The 23,300-nt window shown below is 40.3% G+C and overlaps 1 protein-coding gene and 1 long non-coding RNA gene across 3 annotated transcripts in view; one reads left to right on the top strand and one right to left on the bottom strand.

Annotated features, from left to right (window-relative positions):
- greb1 (growth regulating estrogen receptor binding 1) overlaps positions 1 to 23,300 on the bottom strand; it is a 75,219-nt gene that overhangs the window by 19,923 nt on the left and 31,996 nt on the right. The window lies entirely within an intron of this gene.
- Positions 3,323 to 23,300, top strand: part of LOC115579634 (uncharacterized) — a 55,996-nt gene continuing 36,018 nt past the window's right edge. The window contains exons 1-3 of one of the 2 annotated variants that reach the window (XR_003983706.1): positions 3,323 to 3,445; positions 5,032 to 5,123; positions 17,380 to 17,465. This is a non-coding gene — a long non-coding RNA (uncharacterized LOC115579634). Of the gene's footprint in view, positions 3,446 to 5,031; positions 5,124 to 17,379; positions 17,466 to 23,300 lie in introns of those variants that run through there. The other variant, XR_003983707.1, reaches the window with a different exon arrangement.

Here is a 23,300-nt window from a genome sequence, read left to right as displayed (position 1 = left end):
ATACAGCAGATAGATAGATAGATAGATAGAATTACTTTAATGATCCCAGACTGGGAAATTATTTTTGTTACAGCAGTAACACAGATGTGCCAGATGTGGTTTCATCAAATGTGATTTAAAACCTAAGGGCTGTAAGGAACATTCATCATGTGTGCTGTTCAGTCAGAATGTCCATTTTAACCTCTAGCTGCACATGTACTATTGTCCTGTTACACAGCTTGCTAATTCATTTGTAAGGAATCTTACAACGAAACCCACGGCACAGAGAAGAGGACATGCAGCAGCTGATGCGATGGAAATAAGCAGAATGCAAAACTTGTACTGAAGCTTTGTTGATCTTTTCTCCTCCCATCTCCCCCTCCTTTCGTCTCTCCCTCACGTGGAAGTGGGAGATCCTTTCATCCCCCCCCTTCTCTTCTTCTCTGTCTTTCTTTCACCCTGGGGAGAGAGACACTATTGTGGTGTTTTATGACCCCTTGGACCCCCTTCCCACCACCACCCTCAAACACACAACCTCCTCACACATACTTACATGTAGTTAGGGTCCTTTTTAAAATATGAGCCCTATGCAATCCACAGATAATACTAACTACCATGCCACTGTTCTCATACTATGTATTTTAACACTTATAAGGGAGTTCTTGGAATTTTACGGATTCTGTCAAATGATGAAAGCTGAACAAACAAAGACATAGTTTATCATTCTTATCTTTATTAATCTGAGTTAGGATTGTAAGCATCAAATTATATAATACCAAAGATATTCCTTAAAAAATAAAGTGTTTGATGTCCTGCTTAGCTCCTTGCCAATGTATGCAAACCCACATATGCACTCTGCACTGCTTTGAGGGCATGGGTGTTTTAGTTTGAGGGATGTCTCATGACTGCAGAGGTCAAAGGTGAGTCCAGATAACAATGTTTAAGTAAGACTTTGATGTGGCCTATACCTCTAATACACACGCACACAAACATATGCGGATGCACACACACGTATAGGCACCCACGCACACACGCTCTCCCATGGGCTCACGCTCAGTGGACACAAAGGGCTTGTCTTGAGGGGTGAGAGGTCGTCCTGGGAGAGGTCAGATAAGAACCCCAGGCTCTTTCTCTGTCGGACAGGCCCACATACCAGTCGTACACACACAAACACATCCAGCATCCCTGCTATTCTTCCTTTCTGTTCAGTCTGACATGCAGGGCTGCAGTGTCCAACCTCCACCCCACCTTCAATAGCTGATCATATTACACAGTCACACACACACAAACAGACACATGCACAGTTAAGTGAATGCTTGCCTATGAATATGTCCCAAAATGGTTCTCGGGTGGTAAAGTTTGTGTGTGTGTGTGTGAGAGAGAGCGACAAGGCAGAGAGATGTGGAGCAGTGTCAGCTGGTCAGTGCAGCGTTTCTTTCAGCCCCAGAATTGAGAATTAAAAGAGAGAAAAACTCTCAGCTTTGCAGATGCTCCGTGATCGCTGACCCGATGCAACACATATGCAAAGGAGTGTCCGTTGTACACACAAGCACACACACAGTGGACCCTCAGATGGGCTCATCACTGACCACTGACCCACATTAAATCTCCCATTCACAGTTTGCTCAACAGACACTGGATCGATCGCCAGCCAGCCAACTGGCCAACTGGTCAGGCAGGCAAATCCATCCGTCGGCCATTCAGCCACACATCATCACACTCGTCCCAGCGCCAACTGAGCTGGCCTGACACTCAGCTGCCACAACACAGAATTTTAAACTTTTATGTGCAAAAGATTATTTTTTTCTTCATATACAAGCCTGTATAAACTTGCGACCGTAACAATGTCAATTCATGAACAGGCAAACATACAAATATGCTGTCATTGTGTGACTACATGCACGGCGGTATTCAGTTAGTGTAAAGGAGAGGTCAGACGTAAAGCACTACAGAGCTTCAATGCTGAATATTCAACGGCTGCTCTGCCTGCTGGTTTGCTACCCTGCTCCATGTCTCTATATCTTGGATAACTCCAGTATGTGTTCGGTTTGTTTACAGGCATGAAAATCTGGCTGCAAGTGTACCGAGGCATTTAAACCTTTCAGCTGCATCCTCATGGATTTGCATCAAGCAACTGTTTTCGCGATCAATATGTTTTAACCATCGGCCACGTTAGATGTGAAAATGTTATGAGCTGTATCAGGAGTCCATACAAGAAGTACATGCACACACTTTGTGTACACATCAACAAACAGCAGCAACTCTACCTTTCTTTCAGATTTTCTTTCAAGACACTACTTTATTTAATGGTCAATGATATGCTAGTAAAACAATAATAAGGGGCCTAAATATATTGACATATATGATAACAAATCTCGAAGACACAGGTTATCTCTGGACACAACTCCAAACAGATTTGATGTTTCATGTTTCCAAGTATTTTTTTAAAATACACCATGTTGTCTTATAAATGAACCCCCCATCCAAAAAAGCAGTCACTCCACTCTGTTATATAATGCCACGTTGTTACTAACTAAGGCAGCAAGTACAAGTAAAAACAAAATCATTACGCACATTACATAAGAGCAGCACACTTGACATACCTGATAGGTTGTTTGTTTTTTTGGTTACATGTTTTTGGGAGGGCCAACTGTTTGGACCAGATGAACTAATTTAAGCCAGATCTGCATTTTGAATAAGGGCTGAGACTGTTTTAAAAGATTTACATTAAAATACACGGAAGAAAAATAAAATGACCAAAGACTGCCTGGCTCAGCATTTCATCTGTTTATAACATACTAGACGGGTTTGAGAAAGTGTACCGAAGTTTGTTCAGGGAAAGAAATATTTTGTGGATCAATGTGAACCGCCTCTAATTATGAGTACGTATGTTAACATGCACAGAAGGGTGAAAAAGGACGTATTTTCCATTAAAACAAACACATTTTACAGCTAGAAACCAAAGCGACGCAGTTTAAAACCCCCCTCTCATTAACAGCGTGATTGTTTCCTGCTTCCTAACAGCATCCGCAGCAGCCGAGCGGACAGTGAAGGTCTGATATTCATCATTAAGAAGCACATAATGTGACGTGCTCTACCTGCGGAACATCCTAACGTAAAGTTAACCCCTCTAGAAAAATTGCGACTTACTTCTTGGCTGCAGCGGGACAGACCCGGTCACTACTCTTCACCAACAAGGCTGCAAGTTGAGCCGACGCGCTGTCATCATGTCTCCGGCGCGAGACCTACGGCGGGACTGGGTGTCGCGCGTGTCATCACCTCTGATCCTTGTGGAAAGGTTCCTCCCCCTCTTCCTCCCCAAAGTGGTACGGTCCGAGCGGCGGTTGACTTTGTTTTGCTAATTACTGCGTTTTGACTAATTACTCTTCTCAAACGTAATGTCATGTCGTCGAAGTTAATTTTATTGTTGTTTTGTGATGATGAAGAACAGGCAGCAAAAACACAGGTAGAAATAAATAAATCAATGTCATTTAAAACCGTAAAAGTTGATAGATACATCAGGAATTTATGCTAAATCAGACAACACCCCTGACAAATAGTTAGCTAATGCTAGCTATGATGAGGAAAAATCCAAGTATGGTCAGGAAGTCTTGATGCTGAAAGTCCCTATTTCTGTATTTCTCACTTGTTAACTTAGTCAAACCATGCAGGATTTTAGAATAATCGGTACATTTATTTGTTCTAACTTTTCACATGTCCCTGTTAAGATCAAATCTAAGTTTAGTTAGTAGAAGTGCATATGTTAAAGGGGCACTATGCATTTTTGGAGAAGAAATTGAAAATCAAAACTTACTTTTAACTATTAATGAGGTAATAATACAAACTCAGAAGTATTTGTTTCTTTCATAACTGAATGAACAAGCTGTTCTCAGAGGAAAATAAGGTTCCCAGTGGTTTAAAGCTAAGGTGGCAGGGTCCACCAAATACAAACAAAAGTAAATGAGTACGAAACAGGGTTTCGTTTAAGATTAGTTTGTCTATTCAGTCATGAAAACCAAGAGTTTGCTTAGGCCCTAAAAAAAATCTGTCTATGAAGATCTTTCTCCTCTATCTCCTCTTTCTCCGATTAAAATGTGTTCACTAAATAGTGCAGCTTTAAAGATGAATCATCATTTTGTCAGTCCATCCATGGATCAGAGCAGAAGTTGTGTAATAACAGACAGAGACACTCCTTCCAGTGATGATAATGAGGAAAAAGCATGTTTAAAAACACAACCAGTAAACCACCTTCCCTGAGATTGTTGGAAAAAGTAACAACAACAATCAAATGAAACTGTGCCATTAGTTCTGTGAATTGTATCAGATAGTCAAGCAAATCAAAATTGTTTTGAGACTTAAAATCACACCACTCATCAACTCATATATCTATATATCTGTCGCCCTCTACTGGATTAAAGGTGGACTTTCAGTGTGGAGCTACGAGCAGGAGGGAAGAGTAGAGGGGATACTAATTGTCACAGTAATGTTTTGTTTAATAACATCAGACAGCAAACACATTTATGGTAACAGCTGATGAAAAAGTCACTTCTATTGAATGTTGTGATGAGTTCAGATTTTAAGCTGTTTCATCATTATAATTTCTTAAGGTGAGCAAAAAAACAGCCTGAAGAACTGAACAAATGTGGTAGTTTTAAAGTTCGGGGTAAACCTCTGTGTTCATCATTTTGTAACGACTCTATCTGTGTGAGACTGTGTTAAATTTCTCAATTGTGTTAGTTTTCATTATAAACTTGGTAATGGTGATAACTGATCAGTATTTCACACACTGGGCAAGATTTGATCATGAATATTTTCATTAAAGTTTTTAGTTACAATTTTAATAGTTATCCTTTGTCATATGAGATGACCGTTCCTCTTCATACCTGCCCAAATGGCTTTTTACTGATGAGAGCAAAAAAAAAAAGAAACTACCTACATGGGAGGAATTTTGAATATGTGACAAGTTTACGTCACAGCCTCAGTGGAGAGAACCCATCAATGCGCCAATGCAGATGTTAATTTCTCATTCGGCACCTCCCCTCTCTCACCCAGGAAATCTGTCATGCTGATGGGACAAGAGAGATACCCCTCAACCCCCCTGTGCTAAATGTCCCTGTGGCCACAACAGACCAACAGACAGACAGGTGAGTGCATAAGGGCCGCTAATATTCACCTCTCAATGTCGTATTGGTAGAAACGCTTGGATCATAACTGGTTTATATTCAGCTTTTGTCACTGCAGAATGTCACGTCAGAATGAGGTGTTCCATGTGGATGCTAATGTATTAAACTGCATTTTTTAAATTTTCAATGATATGGCTTCATATACATCTCATAATTCCCCTACTGTATTCCCATCTGCCACATTAAGTCTTGGTGCTGACACAAACCAAATTATAGTGAGAAAGAAGACAATTAAAGGTCACCAATCAGTGAATTATTAGATATGTGGGAAAACCCCTGACTCTGATGAGCAATTTCAACTGGTGCAATGTAATATTTTGGAACTGTATATTTATCCTTTGCAATTCTGCAGTCTTTGGAAGTTTTAAAACTAAAACTACATACTATTTTGGCACCAATATTTCAGTCAGTTATGGCAACAAGTTAAGTCTTGAGGGAAAGCAACATGAGCGGTCCAATAAGCATGCAAGTTGTAAAGAAATTCTCTGTCTAATGATATTATCTACATCACTCATTTAGAGAGAAAAAACACTTTCAAAACCTTGTGTGTGAACAAATGTGATAAGTAGGGAGGGTTGAAGTTTAACCATAATTTATTAATATTAAAGGTAAAATATAAATTATTATTGTTATTAAAAACATATAAAATGTACATTATTTATCAATTATTTTATAAATATCAATGATATCAATTTATTTATACATCATATGAAAGCAAGACTTTAGGTTTTATTCATGCGACTGATGTATTTACAGTGATTTAGATCATACTTACTATGAGGTATTTTCTTCTTTTAGAATACTGTTCAAATCAAATCCAGAAGCAGCTGAAATGGCTCATCCAAAATAATAATATAATTTATTCATAATTAAGTTGATTAATGTATTGTGTTGTTAAGAATCTTATGTCTCTTATTCCAATGTGATACCTAAATCCTAAAATGCAGAGGATATTTATAAGTCATGGCCGTTTTCCACTGTGGTCCTCCCTCCTAATTACAGCTTACATTTAGTCACTGGGAATCTCATACTTCATCCTTTCTGCTGCCCCAACTGGGCAGTGCCAATCTGTACAGTGGCATAGCCACGCCACGCCAACACAACATCCCCTGATGGGAGAACAGGTGTTGGACATGGTCCAGTGGAGCAGAGCGGAGCGGGCTGCCATGATATATCAGATGAACCGGCCAGCACCGACTCCTCTGGCCCGAGGGAGGGGGACCCAGCCATTTATTAAGTGTGCGCCTGTGTGTGTGTGTGTGTGTGTGCGTTTGTGTGTGTGCGTGCGTGCGTGCGCACAGAGGTTCTGTGAGGGCAGCAGCAGTCCAACAATGAGCCCCAACAAAACTCATTGGGACCCAGAGACCGGACTGGGAGGCAGGCTAATCTGGGAAATCCCTGAACAAAAACTATATGTTTTTCCTTGAAGCAATTTAAAATGTTACCACCCACGAAGGACGCTCTGTTTTGACATTATGTACCCTGATATGAGACATCAAGATGTCAAATTAAAAGATTGCAAACTTTTAATTCTAATTAATTAACTCTATCTTTTATTAGCACTACTTAAACAAAGCAGAAGTCATAAAAAAACACTATTTACTTGAACTCTCTTAATAGAAACACCATATTTCTTTGCATTGCACTTAAAGATATTTTTCTTAAATTGTGGGTGGCCTTAAAACAGGCCCCGATGACCCGTTTCTGTTTCCTGACTCAGACCTTAAGAAACTGCTTTATTGGGTTTTTGAGATCAGTTTCTCAAGTCCCTTTACTGCTAATTTTACAGCCAAAATGACACTGGGTATAATGATTTGCTCAGTCGCTGTGGAGCCATATTGGCCAAGGCAAGGCTTGTAGTTCCTGTTAATGGGTCGAATATAATATTTTATGTCCCGTTGCTATAGCCACGCTGCTTAACTTGTGATGTAAAAATAGTCAGGCCCATTCATTTTAGTATAAATACTTCACTTCGCTTCAAGACACAGACTGAGCTGTATGTAAAACATGTCTGTTTGAATGTGCCCCGGCAGAGGGAAAAGGTATTGCTACTTTACACATAATGACGGCCCAGGTCGTTTGGCTGAGAATAATGGTGGTTTGGCTGTAAAGCATATCACTCTCATTAGGTTTTTACACACTGGTCGTGCCTAACTGGAGATGCACTTGTCTGGACACACACACACATGCGTGCATTCACACAGAGAGTGCACTCACGCACACAAACACACACACACACATCCATCTCCAAAGTCATTAAATCCCTTTGAAAAGAGGCCTCATTTGAGAGAAGCAATAAAATTTTTAATCATTTTATTACCAAAAGAGTATTTAACAAGTGGGTAATGAAACGCCAAAGGCAGGTTAGCTGAGTTTAACCTTCATAGAGGAAGCCATGTATCACATGCTGCCCCGAGGCATGGTGGGACAGAAATGTCATCCTCCATTATCCACCATACCTGAAGTGTGGCGTTGCGCGGCTGGCAGGCAGGCGTCTCGCTCTGCAAGGCGAGGCTGACGGGAAATTAGGGGGAATTCAATTAATGGACGTTTTTTACGCACCAGGGAGAGGGCACAGCTGCACACACACGCACCTTAATGCGCTGTGCACACACATCGTAACAAAGGTAACACACTTGTGAATGTGCACACACGTACCTCAAAGCGTATCCTACACATCTCCCACTGTGAAGGGCTACAGACGGGACAGGAGAGCAGGAGGAACACATGTTCCTTCCCCGGTTTACAACCGCTCTGTCTCTTTCTTTACTGTTTCTCTCTTTTGATACCTCTGCTACTTAACTTTCTGTCTTCCAAACTCTGCCAGTAGAGAGTTGGCTCTGTTGAATCTCCTTCTCCCTCCGTCTCTCTCTCTCCCTGAGGTGATAGTATAGCGGGGTCGCTCCACTGCTTTCCCTCAGCAGGTCAATTAAGGAGAAAATGAGGCAGAGGGGGACACTCTCAGTCTGTCACCATAAAAGAACCATACCTTGCTACCTACCTGCCTGCCAATTGCTCATATAATATACCGTTAAACTGCCCTGCAGTGTAAGTGCAAGTCCGACTGTGTGTGGATGTGAGAGGAGAAAGAGAGCGTTTCGTAGAAAAGCAAAAAAAAAGAAAACGGGAGGGGCTGAATTGTAGATGTACCTGTTAGGGATCGAAAAAAAATTGGTGTTTCGTGAAAAGCAATCGCCAAGTCCTTAAGGGAGGGGAAATACACTAGCCACCTCTGGAAGCGCCAAATACAGGCCCATACATTACATCTTTCAATTTCTTTGACATGCAGGGATAATTTATGGCTGATAACAAAAATACTCTATTTTCAATAACAAGCTTCTGCGGTACTTAGAGGGACTGGCCCCCAAAGTTAATTGAAAAGTGTCCTGGCTCTCATTTGCATAAGAAACACATTTAAAGGTGAAAAATTATAAATAAATATGCGGCCACCTGTGAAATATGGCTTTTGGCCTGCTGGTCATTTATAACTTTGCCTTTAATTACGTGACAGGCCGGGGTTCTGCAGCTGTAATGAGAGGCTGGAGTGATGGAGAGGAGTGTGTGAGAGACAGAGGGCTATAGGTCATTTAGTGTACGAACAGACAAACATGCATGCAGACACACACAGATGGACAGACGCACACGTGGCAGAGAGATATTGTAAATATACAGACATACATGAAGATTGGAGAGACACCTGCATAGATTTAAACACACAAACATAAGTGGACTGATATCCACATGGTCATACACACAAAGATGGACCAGAGAATACCTATACATAGAAACACACACATAATCCTATTTTATGATTTTAAAGGTGACTATAACACTGTAAATGTTGGGATTTATTTTTTTTTCACTGAATCAAACAAGATAATTTGTATTTAAATTTGTGACAACTGTGATGTGAGTGACTATTCAGTTGGGGGAAATTTGACTTTATATAATCTCAATCTAAATCCATGAGTGGATCTGACAACACATCATGTTTATCCCCTAGACATGAGACATTTTGTCCTCTTTTACTTGTTCGAAATTAAAAATAAACACAGACGAGCAAAGGTAAAAATCAAAAAGCTGACCAAAGAAGACAAAGTAGAGGGGAAAAAAACTCAACATCCTGCCAATGTCCTTCCCAAATAAAGGAAGGATATGATCCTTGTTAAATGTTAATTATATAATAGTTTTTCACTATTCTAAAAATGAATTGTGAGTTATTCTGACAGATATTTTATCTTGTAATGATTCACTAATATTCACTGTATTTTGAATTTACTTTGACCCAACCCATAAAAGAAACATCAAATGACTAATGTGAGATATACAGTTTTGATAAACAGATACATTTTCAGGAAGTGATAAAAATTAAAGCTGATAAATAAAGCCGGTAATAAGTTCAGAAAAGAAAAGAAAATTGCAATTCTCAAAACATGTTCCACTAGAGTTCAGAGAGGAGGGAAAAAGTCTACGAGATTTGACCGAAAGAAATCCTATTACAGTTATAGAATATTAAAGTATCACTACATTTTCGACTTTCTCACTCCAGGTTATGAACTTCTCTCTTATTGTTTCATATTGTTATTGGTCATGAGAAGCATATAATCATTGGTTGTTGGTGTCAGCTGACAGAGATCCCTATCACATGTCCTTTATACGGCGTGTTTAAAGACAGTTGCACATTTCCCACAGCCAACCCTGTACATGAAATGACAGGCATATATTTTAGTTTAAAGAATCATAGAAAAGTCAGTTGGAGAGACAGACAGGTAGGCTTTACAGAACATCAGACAGATAGATAGACAAAAGACTCGGGTTGTGGATATGCGGTGTGGGGCACTTCTGTCTCGGTGTCTCCTCCTCTCTCCCACCCTCCCTTCCTCCCTCCTTCTCTTTTATGCATAAAGAAAACAGCTTGCATTGCCCTGCAGGTACTACCAGAGCGCTGTGCCGCCACGCACCGCTTTCACTTTCACCTTCACACCTTCTCTGCGGTCACTTCCCGGTAGAGCTTGCGTCGCAGCAGAGGCACTTCCTGGGGTGTTCTTTCTCTCTCTCTCTATCCTCGTCTCTCTTTTTTTTTTGTTTAACCCTCTTTCTCCATCTCTGAATAGCAGTAAGGAGGGAAGGAGGGAGTCACAAGCATGCCCCGGCCCGGCTGACTAAGTCCTATTACAAGTAGAAGAAGGCGATATTTCACCATTTCACCCCCCAGAAATATTACAAGATAGACAAGCAAGCGGGGGCTAATCCCTGGGATGAAATTAGCAGCAGAGGGGTTAGAGGCAGGATGGAGGGATGATAGAAAGGGGGGTTGGGGTGGGTAGCTGAGCCCAGCTAGAGGCAACTCGTCCACAGGGATAATTACAAGATGCTCCCGGGATCTTTCTGTCTGTCTGTCGGCTGTGCTGGGCTGGCCTTCATTTTTGATGGCTCTATTTTCAACAAGGGGGACTAGTTCTCTCCCTGGCTCTGTGTGTGTGTGTGTGTGTGTGTGTGTGTGTGTGTGTGTGTGTGTGTGTGTGTGTGTACTGCCCTTTCTTTCTATGTCTCCAGTGCTTCAGATACATAGTAAAAGCTATTAAAATTGAAATTGTTCTAGGGGCAGTGAGCGAACGGGGGAGAGAAGCGACACACTCAACCCCCATGACAGACTGTTTAATAATGCTTGGACCGTGTGTGTGTGTGTCCGTGTGTGTGTGCTTGTGTGTGTGTGTGTGTAAAGTGAGCCTATGACCCAACTGGCAGGCTTGGTTTGAATATTTTCTCTTCTTTCTAGCTGCACTAAATGCCTTTTTACAGAAATATTAAAAAGTGGATATTTCTCCCTGAGTTTCCTCACACTTCACATGACTTCTTCTTCTTCTTCTTTTTCTTCTTCTTCTTCTTCTTCTTCTTCTTCCTCCTCTTCTTCTTCTTCTTTCTTCTTCCCTTAACACAACACATGTTGCTAAACTTCGTCCTATTTCAGGAGAACACATAGGGTACTTCTCTTACCTTTGTCTATCATTGTAAATATTACAATTACTGTATATACAAAACAAATAAAATAGAAAAGTTGCAGAAGAAACAGTGAAAGATCAGACTGTTATTTTAATGTCCCTACATTACAGGTTTAAGTCAGTGCGTCTCCCTCCCTCCCTCTCTCTCCCTCTCTCTGGTCAGTGGTGGGAGGTGAGCAGAAAGCTTTGACCAGCACACTGACCCCTCTCTAGGGAAACAATGACTTTGAGAAGGCTGGAACACACACGCACACACAAAAACACACACAATGAAGAATGGAATGGGCAAACTCATTCATCACTTTAACAAATATAACAGGCTATTGTAGGAGCTCGCAAAATAGAAGACAAAAGCTAAAGCAGTTGCACTTAGGCCAACGGCTTCATTCGCTCAGCCACATACAGAATATGTACGCGCGGTGTGCGACACACACACACAGAAGCACATACAGAGTCTATATTCATATGCAGCTCAGTGCATTTCCCCAATTTATAATGATACAACTTCTCTTTTAAACTTTTATCTAAAAGTACTTTGTAATAATATGAGCCGTAATTGAGTAGAATATGAAAAGAACCAGTCTAAGGCATTTAAACCAGGAAGCCATACGTTTATTCTCTCCAGCTGACAAAGTCACGGATTCATAATATAATCTTGTTTTAAAGCACACTTCAGTTGTGTTCTTCCCACAGCCCTTTTTTTCTACCAGGCCATTCATTGCAAAACATTATGTGTCATCCTTTGGAGAAGATGGCTTTTGAAATAATGTATTGAATTCCATCTATTTATACAGAGTGTGCCTGTTTGATGACACTTATCAAACATCACAGTCATTGCTGTTTGTGTCTTTTGAAAGCAGCAAATGGGAGATTTGTGTTGCATCTGAGATAGTGCTCATAGGACCTGTAGATGGCGCTCTATACCAGGAAATGATGCTGGACTTTGATGGAATGCGGACCATAGCGCAGGACAAATGTGTGTGTGTGTGTGTGTCCCTGTGTTTGAGAGTGAGAAATAGAAAAATAGAGCAAGAAAGATGGAAAGTGTGTGTGTGTGTGTGTTAGAGAGAGAGAGAAAGGGGGAGAAAGAAATAGGGAGAGAGAGAGAGAAAGCGGTGTACAGTACCTGATGTTACAGAATAGTCTAATGACCGTCCTTCTTTGTCTTTGAGCCGGCAGACAGAGTCATCCAGCACATTCAGCACCAGAATAGCTACAGAACAACCACGCATAAAGTGAAGTTATAAACAAAAAAGAGCGCACTAGATCATCGAGACAGGCAGAGCAAGGATGACATTTTCCTTCTGATAACTGCAACCTCTCACATAATTCACAAATTCATCCAAATGCTCGGCCTGCAAGCTCCTGTGGGTTCAATTAGTTTTGAAAGGTGTTTTTTTGCTGCTCAACTTCTATTAAGTATGTGCAGGTAAATGGAACAGGCTGAATATATAACACCGTAACAGGTTTACACCTCAAATCATGCCCACACAAAGTTTAGGGTAAGACGAGACATTTTAATGATGTTGAGAGTGGGATTGATATTTTCCTGACGATCAGATTGACTTGCTTTTATTGAAACCATATCATCATGACATTTCCATTATGTTGATTCCTAGTAGTGCTAGTTACAATAGACATTGGACAGTAATTAAATGTAAATGGTGAATTATGAGTTGTTCAGCAGGAAGTACTAATATGTGAAAAAATACAGGACAGCTGGTGTATTTGTCTCATGGTGTCACCACGTCTAACAGTGTGATTAGTAAATTCAGTCAAGGTCGGGTGAATAATTGGCCTGGTGGTTGAAGCAGCTGTGTCACATTTTGTTACATGTAGTTACGCTGTAATTATACTGTAATTACAGAAAATAATTAATAATAATAATAGTCACTCATACTGAAAATAATGTGATGACTGTAGAGATTTTATTCTTTGTCATGTTATGTTGCATGAAAATGTATTTGATTTTTAATGACAATACTTATTTAATTGAATTTTCAGAGGGCATATCACAAGCTATTACTTCTTTATAATAATTCACACGTTGTGACAAAAGAAAATCATGACTGCCAGTGTCTTATTGTGATCCATTGAGTCACACAGATGTCCTATTTTTTTTTGTTAAGCTTTTGAATGAAAACGTTTCAGGGTGAAATCTGTTTATTATTGTGTTAGTGGCAATGACATTCATCTGACTGGGTTTCCAGTCCAAAAATAGAATTACAGATGTGACCACATAACATGCAGAGTGCTGCGATCTTGTCAACGACCTGCATGTTGCAGAAGCATGAATGTAAAGACAAAATACTGCAAATATAAAAATGTTTAGAATTAAAAACAAAAAGACGGAGGCTAGAAATATATACTTTCAGATTTTCTGCCACAGCCATATTTTTATTAATACCCTGAATATGCATGCTTAATAAAATTAACAGAGCTAATCAGTGGAAATGTTATTCAGGTGCATTCTAAACAATCTGTATTTTGTATTTTTTAGCTGACTTGGTCTTTAGTGAATCTCATTTAAATCAGATGATTAAACATTTGGCTGATGCTCCATGCACAGATCGTAAAAAAAAAACATTGAGATACGAGGCGTAATCTCAATCACCCTGACTTTTAATAAAATCCTCAACATTTGGTTTGAATGAAATATACATATGCAGAAATTATAGATGTCAGATATTTTGTCTCTTAAGAATTTAGTTGCTGATTAAAAATGGCAGAATCCTTTTGGACCATATGCTCTCTTGTTGCCGGCAGTACAGTCACAGTTTTGTAGTAGCTGCAGATGCATGATCACATATGTCCTACCCGGCGCTGAATATAAAAAAGGTGCCCTTGACAGTGACTCAGCCTTTCTGTATTGATGCCCTCTCTCCTTGTTTAATCTAACTTTTCTGAGATTTATTCTTTTGTGCTGTTCCAGTTTAGAAGCAGGTGAGGTTTCGCACATACAGAACTTGTTCTCTCTTCCATCTTCTCATCAATTGAATGATTCAAACTATTTTGAATATTGTACTAATAAGGGCAATATTCTTCTTCAAGTAACTATAAAAAACCCCCCAAAAAAACAATTCAGACTTTTGCTTTATATGATACAGCTGCTAGCATGGCTGTGAAGTTGTGAGTGTCCACTGAACGAACATATCACCTTAAAAGGCATTAGGAAAGTTTTGTATTTTAATCTTTCATTCCTATATTTAATTTGCTCTCTTCAAAGAGGTCGGAGAGAAAGGTCAACTGTTAAAGAGCACTCATGGGAACCAGTGGGGTCCAATTCTTTTGCTCAAGGACACTACAGCTGTACTGCTTATTGAAAAAAATTGACATTTTTGGGACAAACAGTATTTTGTAAAAAAAAAAAGAAAGAAAAAAAAGAAAGAAGGAAATCTGGGACATACACAGCAAAATCTTATAAAGTATTCCATATCTGTGCATAATTTACTAATAATTGTTTTTGTAGTAGATTAAATATTTTCCCTAAACAGACTGTAATTTTGCTGAAAGCGGCACATTTTTTTCTGCACCAGACTGTGAAACCGTTGCAGTGTATCCAAGGGATCGAACAATGTTTATGTCATACATTTACAAAGTGTCAGTGTCCTAATAAATAACTTAAATCATGCGCATGGCAACAAAAATACAATTTTTAATTTCCTTCATCTTGTTTATGGTTCAAACAGGCTTTGACTTGACCATCATCACCTTCATACCCCCTCAAGGTGTCTCTCACATATAAGGATGCACACACACACACACACGCACACACACACACACACACACACACACACACACACACACACACACACACACACACACACACACACACACACACACACTACTGGCTCTTTAGCACTCACCATTTTACCGTTCAGCATGTCCTACTCAGCAGTGTATGAAAATAAAGACAGCGCCCTTGACAAAGACACCCCAATATGGCGGGTGTGCTTTCTTTCTTCTTTTACGTTTTCTGATGAGATTCTTTGTTCAGCGCTGCTTTAGCAAAACTCAGCGGCTGTTTACAGAGAGCAGTCGTTACATGTGTACTTTGCCAAATGACATGATGAAGTCACATTTGTTTTACCTCAAAATAAATGTAGTCTTTTTCTACACATCTCAGTATCAACTAAAGCCCTTTTATTTATTTTCAGTTCTACAATAAATGTCAGATTCTATTATTATTATACCTCTTATTTTTATCATTTCAATATTAACAGTAGTAGTAGTATAATCTGTATAATAAGGTGTGTATCACATGCTATTTACTAGTTAGTTTGATGATTGTCTAGCAATTAATTGCAGTGCGAAGTACATAGAAACACAAAACCATGGGATTTCAGTATAAGAGGGAAGTTAAGTTACAGGATAAAAATAAGTAATAATAAATAAGTTATTTTATGCAAGTATTGGCATTACATTTTGATAAAACATTAATTTATGTTTTGAGTAGCTTTTTGTTTAAAAAAACAGTGAACTAGTTTTTATCATTTATCATTTCAACAGACTTAAGCTTTTTTTTTTTTTACTGCTACCCAGAATGATCCGATCTCGTGATATTTTTTTGAAATTCTGATTTGCTATTTATGACACGTCTCAAGAGTACATGAACACAGGCGTGCAGCCGCACACACTCTTCCTCTCCTCCTCTCTGTCTCGACGCTCTGACTTTGTTGTGTGCGTAATAGTTCCTAACGGTTACAACTAATGAATTGACCAGCCTCGGGGAGGTATATATATACCTATTAGCTTTAATAAAGTCTGAAGGTATAAAATTACTCTCTGAGGTATTTCACTATACACTTAGTACTCTCCCCAACCTAATAATACCAGCTTCACTTCCGACTACATTGTCCTGCTCTTTGATTGCATTCTGGGGTCTGTCTGCACAATTATTTTCAATTTAACCACTTAGAGGACAGTGGAGAGAGAGTGAGCGAGGAGAAAGGAAGAGTGTGGGTGAGATGTCCTGTCTCCCTGCTCTGAGATGCATGTAACCTTAGAGTCAACTAAGAAATAGAGAGTGGTGGAGGGAATGAGAGAAATTAAACAAGAAGACTGAAATGGAGAATGAGAGGACAGATGAGGGGAGAACATGACGAAAGAGAGACAGACAGAAAGAGGGAGAGAAAGAGAGAGAGAGAGAGAGAGATGGAGATATGACTCCCCTCCAGTTAGCTGAGTATGTGTATGTATGCTCATTTGGCTGCCTCCTAATCCCTGATTCAATTTCCAGCCTTTAAACATGACGAATTACATTCCTGTCCTCACCTAATGCTTTTAACACATCCCTATAAGAGGCCTTAATCAGGTGAGATGGGCCCCAATGCTGCTGGCTGTACACACACACACACACACACACACACATATAGGCTGATTAGCCTAGCCACGGTGCTAGCCACCCTGGATAAGCCACCAGGTGGATAATGTGCTGCTTTAGCGCCTTAATTACGCCATAATCTGTTCAGCGCCTCAACCCCCTGCACAGAAGGACAGAGAGAAAGAGAGAGGGGTGATGGTAGAGGTAGAGGTGGGGGTTGGGTGGAGGTATAGGGGGGCTGAAAGACGGGACAAGAGGAGCGGGTGGAGGGAGAGAGGGAGTTGGGAGAAGGAGAGGAAAAGAAGCCTGGAGGCACTCTACTTCTTAACCTATATCTCCGCCGCCCCATCTCATCTCTAAACTATCCGCTCCCGCTGTGTTTTACCAGCTTGTAATGTCCCCTTTCCTTCTTTCCCTCCTTCCATGCTCCCTTTCTTCCTAATTTACTTCATACAACCCCCAAGACACACTTTTTAACCCGTTTTGTGACCTAACACTCCTCAGCTCTCCTCTTCTGTTTCCTGTGCGTCTTGAAGCCCTCCTGTATCTCACGTCACCCTCCCACTCTCTTTCTTTTCATCCCTCCAACCCCCTCAGCCCCCCCATGGCTGGCCATTCTCCCTCTATCCACCTCTCTCCTTTAGTTGCTGTGTGTCTCAGTATCTCGGGTCCTCCTGTACCCTGTACCTGTCACCGTGCGCAGCCCTTTGACAAATCACGTGAAGGGCAGACTGAGTTTTGTAGGACGAGACAAAGCTTAAACATATGGCTGCCATGTCCCCAGGTGCTCTGCTGTGTGCTGTAGCAAGTCCCTGGGAGTCCTTATATATAACATTAGCTACCTGTCTTTGTGCCTTTCTGTCTGTCTGTTTCCCTGTGTGTGTCTCACCAGGTACTTCTGACTGTCTGTCTGGAGAGGCATAATCTGACTGTGAGCCTTACAACTGTTTTTCTTCTGCCTTCTGTGAGTTTGACTAGCTGTTTACCTTAATGACTTTTCCCACTTTTTCTTGGTTTTCAACCTTTAAAGGTGGTAATACGTGCCTTTAGCCACTTAATCATTATATCCCTGTTACTGATGATTATCGTAAATCTAATTGTGTTAATGTGCCAACAGTCATCGCGACAATATTGTTGCATTATAGATATCTGGGTATTTCGTAGAGAATATAGAGCTATTTAATCTTTTCGCTCAATCCTATAATCTATAAAGTGCTTTTGAGGACATTTCAATATATTGTGTATCTGGATACAGCCTAAAAGTTGGGTCTTCTTCAAGGAATCTGCGATGTTGCACTGCCGTTTTTCCACAGTATCCCTGAATGGACAAACCTTGTAAATTTTTTTATATCAGTCATTGTAGCATTGAAACTGCTATAATATAATAGTTTACTATTTATCAGTGTCATGTAAACCAAAATAAGGTCTTGTTCAGCTGATGCATCTTGTACCATCAGTAATATACGAATGTGTTTTTTTGTTTAAATTTGCAACAAACAACCCTGATTGAAAAGACATATTAAAGAAATTTAGTTTTTATCAAGTACACGCATGCACACACACACACACACACACACACATACACACACAAGCATATTGCATCCATTTTTTCCCACTAATGAAGATGAAGTAAGATATGAGTGTTTTCTCACCAAGCTCGATGCCCCATTTAATGCCAATTAACCACTGAACATCTATTTGTGTTATGTTATTTCTTTCTTCAGGTAACATCAGTCAACACAGGAGAAGAGCTATCTTTCCTTCCGTTGACTCTAACTGTATAAAGATGCTCCAGGGACAAACACACTTTTTCCTGATCTTCAATCTCATATCATGGTGAAAAGTTTACATTATGGACATTTTCGTCTTTAGTGTTTTGGTGTCTCTCAGCTCATAACATTGTGTGTAATGTAGCAGGAGTGCTTTAAGAAGCTTCTAAGGATGCTTTGCTACTTTTTTATGTCAGGAAAACTTGTCACCACTTGAATTCAAGCTGTAAACTGCCTATGAGTAAACAACCAACCTTTACTGTAATTGAATCCTTTCAACCAGGGGTGAGTAAAAAGAAAAAAACTGTTTAAAAGAGGTAGATTACATACTGTATATAAAACATTTATTTCAGTAGTGCTTGAATACAGATATACATTAACAACAAGAAATCAAGTAGCCCTCAACACAGAGGGGATGGATCAGCATCCTAGATTTAGTTGTCCGTTGACTGTTTTATTTTACAATTATTATTATTATTATTTTTTTTTTAAGTCTAATGTCAGATGACATTGAGGAATAACCAGCGCAGATGTCATGTCAGTATTTAACACGTAACAGTAACACCAACAAAAAGTTAAGGTTAATGTAGTCGCTTGAACTTTTCATTGTGGATCCTGTGCCATTGGCTGTGAGGGATAAACAAAGGGTACAAAAAACAATTATATGTTGTTCGAAAATTAACATTGCTTAACCTTTGCAAACAAATTATAATGGATATAGATAGATAGAATTCAGAGTGTAAGGGAAGCTAAAGGGAGAGGCAAAAGTGAGAAAGAGAGAGAGAAAGAGAGAGATCGGTGTTTGGGAATGTCCTACAAAGTTTTAAAGTTCTTTCCTTTTTCGAACTTTACCAGTATTTGCTGTCATGCAGAATAATTTTGGGCTTTGCTCGTCTCCGGGGCAATGGCCTCAGGGGCAGACAGACCCCCATGGGGGACAGGTGTCAGGCAGGTGTGTGGGCATGCGCGTGTGTGTGTGTGAGTCTGTGTGTGTGTTTGAGAATGTGTGTGTGTCAGTGAGTAATGGCGCTATCAACTGGCCTGCACGATCCATCATGCGCGTCCCTGGCCTAGCACCTCTAGGGCTGCAGCACACATGCACAAACGCACATTTAAATGAGCGAACACACACACACACACACACACACACACACACACACACACACACACACACCCACCTCCTACTCATATATGCACATAAATACACGCCTACACAAGCAGATGTACTTAAGCATGAAAAGACTGAAAAAAGAGATGATGTTGCAGCATCAGTTTCATTCTCTACTTCAGACACACACACACACACACACAGTAAACATCACATACAATGTACACAAGGTATGTCTCTTAGATTACTTCCTTAAGACGTATGTTACATGAGAAAGAAAGTTGTGAGAAAGTTTCAGGATTGTTTGTTGTATTCTTCTTGGTTTTATGCTTTCAGTGTTGCGGAAACTGCGTCTCCATCAGCAGAGGGCAAACATTTTAAGAGGTTGTCTAGATTTCCATCAGCCATCACAGACACTAGCTGCTTCAAAGGCCATGCTACTAGAAACTTAATTAAACACTAATCACAAACGCTGTTGTACTGTTTAGTGTATTTGCGTATGAAAAAAAGGCCATTCTAAATATTCACTACCACACATGACCCTCCACTTCCTGCTATTTTCTCTCAGCTCATTTATTTTGTCTCTTTTGTTTCCCGTCTTTTCTTCTCTTTGTCCTGCCAATTCGTCCGTCGTCTTTTCCTTCATGTAGCAGAAAATCTTTCTGAACAAATCGCTCTGTTCGGTTATTATCTCAACGGGGGAGGGTGGTATTATAATTAACAAAACAATAAAAGTTTATTAATGAACATTAAAATGCAAAATAGCAGGAAGAGAAGACGGTGGGTGCTATCAATCAAAAAGAAGTGACTCCCTTGCTTTTTTGAGTCTTAATTAGCCGTCCGCTCATTAATGGGATGAGTGTGTTTGTGTGTGTGTGTGTGGGAGCAGGGGAGGTTACAAAAGGACTTTAATTGATCAGTGGCCCCTAAATGGGCTATCAGCAAGTTAGTGGCAAAAAAAAAATGTAATTTATAGAACGGTGTCAGTTTTATTTCCACACCAACTAATTATTAATGCCAAGGAGTGTGGCTTTTACTTGGTTTGAGGCTTCATCCAATCAGCTGAAGGCAGTATGAAAAATAACCGACAGTATGCTGAACTGCAAGTGGCCATAGCATCAAAACCGATGCTTTATGTTGTGCTAATGGTTAAACTGTGGATGTATGTTGAAAACTGGATACTGTGTCAGAAATGGAGTCCCATTCAGTCCTTCGACAGCTGATCAGTGGCACATGAAGCCAGTAATGTTCCCGGGTAGACTCCTTGGGTATAAAATGACCCAGATCTTTCGCATTGTGGAGCCCATAGATTGTACACCGTAGAGCTGACTGAGCTGGATAATCCTGTGACTCCACAAGACCTTCCAAATATTATTGGACCAAATGGATCAAATAGAGAGGCAAAGTTTGGTCAGAACTGGAATAACAATATGGATTACAGTACTTCTTACACATCATAAGTGTTCTGTGGGACTGCTCTGAATCACCTTTTGATTTACTTCACTCAATACAAAGAAAAAGAGAGAGAGGGTGGTGTGACATGACACAGTGGTTGTAAGTTGACTGCAGAATGTCACAAGCATGTCATGCACCGGTAAATCACTAGGCTGTCCCGATGAACCTATATTTAACAGTTTACTTTGAACCAATCAGAAGCTGCCTCCTCCTATACCTCTCATGAACACACACACATACACACACACACACACACACATTCACACATTACACCAGCACAGACACACCTGAACACATATACAGCCCAGCTCGATTTATAATAGTTGGCATGACCCGGTGCCCCCTCTCAGGGAGGAACTAAGAGAGTTCAAATCGTGGCCTAATTACGCCCCGCTTCGCTTCGCTCCCTCCGCCCTGTGCTCTCAGAAAGTAGAGCGCCTGGCTGCAGCACACACACATAGGCAGCAACATGCACGCTCGCTCTGCTTTGAGAACAGACGGCCTGTTTCAGAACGAACTCCCCTGTCCACACTCACTCACACACACACACACACACACACACACACACACACACACACACACGCGCACACAAAATTGACATGTACAGCACTCTATATCAATTATACACACACATACATACACATATATGCTGCGTAAACCATTTTTTTTCTCTCAGCAAGACCCAGTCACTGTACTGCAATTTCAATCAAGTGTAAATTCAGATGCTTTAGAAAAAAGCAAAGGAGACACGAGCGACTGAAATCTATAGACGAAACACGTCGGAAAGTTAACAAAACACAAAATAAACATCTGTTTGGTTTGGCTGTTCTGGGCACCTGTAGAAACTTGGCTCTGCAACATGGAGGACCTGCTCCCTCTGTAGCTATATAAGACTCGTTCTGAAGCAATAGACCTCCCTCCAGCACTATGTGTCATAATTTGTTCACTCAATCTTTAACATGCATCAAAACTCTCCATTGCTTCATGCAGCTTTGGTTACTGGCAGAATCCAGACTGTTGTTTTAATTTTTTAATTTTGTAAAGAAAGAGTCTCACGTGTTTTAAATAACTATTCAGCTTTAGTTTCAAGAGTTTTTCCACTGAAAGCACTATGGCCCCAGACGTTTCCAGTGCTTCCTGACAGCTTACTGACAAGCTTCAGCTTCCGGGAAAGTAAAAAAAAAAGAAAAGAAAAAAAATCTGGGTTCTGACTGATGTTCTTAAACATCAAAATGTAGTTGAAGGAAGGAAAAATGGAATCACTGGAGGCGAAAAATGTTCCAGACCTCTCAATGTCACAACTTTGCAGACACAAAGCTTTGGTTTAGATCGCCTGACTGTGTTTGAGGATTGGAAGGCTTAAAGTTGTAGAAATCTGCCTGGAGAAGTTTAATTTTCATTTCCCATCAAACATACATGCACTCTTTCTCTCTCTCTCTCTCTCTCTCTCTCTCTCTCTCTCTCTTTCACACACACACACACACATACATACACACACACAGGTAATCTCTCTCTGTGTGTGAGGAGAGCAGACCTGATGAAAGAGACCAGGAGTAAATTGGACGCTGAGTGTTTGATAACTCTATTTCTTCTTCTCCTTTACATTTCTGCCATATGCTCACTTTCCCTCGACACCAGTTTGTTCGATGACATTCTGCACCACTTTCCACACGTCCCTCGGTTCAAACAAGGATTACTGTAAAATAAAATCAAAAAAAGATACACGACGAAACAGAGGGAGAACGAGGGAAACAGAAAACCAAAGCAGAGCCTTATATATGCGTGTGTGTGTGTGTGTGTGTGTGTGTGTGTGTGTGTGGGTAGATAGGTAGGTGGGTGGGTGTGAGGTCTCACTAGAGAGAGAGATTTGAATTGGCCCAGTGGAGTCGCAGCAACTCGACGGCTCTATTCTATTTTTGCCTTTTTTCTCTGGCCAGACCCACAGGCTTTTCCCACAGAGCTGCCACAATACATACAGTACTGCCGCCTCTATATGTGTGCGTGTGTGTGTGTGCGTGTATGTGTGTGTGTATGTGTGCATGTGTGTTCACGACTTTGACCCGTCCTTGAGAAGATGTGGCTTCCACTGAAACTGCCGGGAGAGAAAGGAACAGAGAAAAAGATGGAAAAAGAGGAATTTTAGAAAAGAAAGAAAGAAAGACAAAAAAAACTACAACTTAATTTTTGCCTCCCTCATTTTTCACTTTGTTCACATTATCGACTGGCTGCTGCAGAGCTGGAGATGTTCACAACTATCATACATTGATGAACATTACGGGTCTTTTATTAAGAAGACACAGCTTGCTCAAACATCAAACTGTACAATAAATTAGAAAGTATGAACAATACTTTCCAAAGACTCTGTGAAACAACTATTTAACAAATCAGACAAACACAAGTTGATTTTTGTGTTGTTGTGCTGAGTCTGCTCAGGTCAGATCATATCTGCTTAGTCATTTTGGTTAACTACTGAATCCAGAT

Source organism: Sparus aurata, chromosome 4 (genome assembly GCF_900880675.1).
Source record: "Sparus aurata chromosome 4, fSpaAur1.1, whole genome shotgun sequence".
Taxonomy (NCBI): Eukaryota; Metazoa; Chordata; class Actinopteri; order Spariformes; family Sparidae; genus Sparus; species Sparus aurata.
The sequence above is the reverse complement of the archived record's forward strand: the minus strand, read 5'-3'. Positions and strand labels throughout refer to the sequence as shown.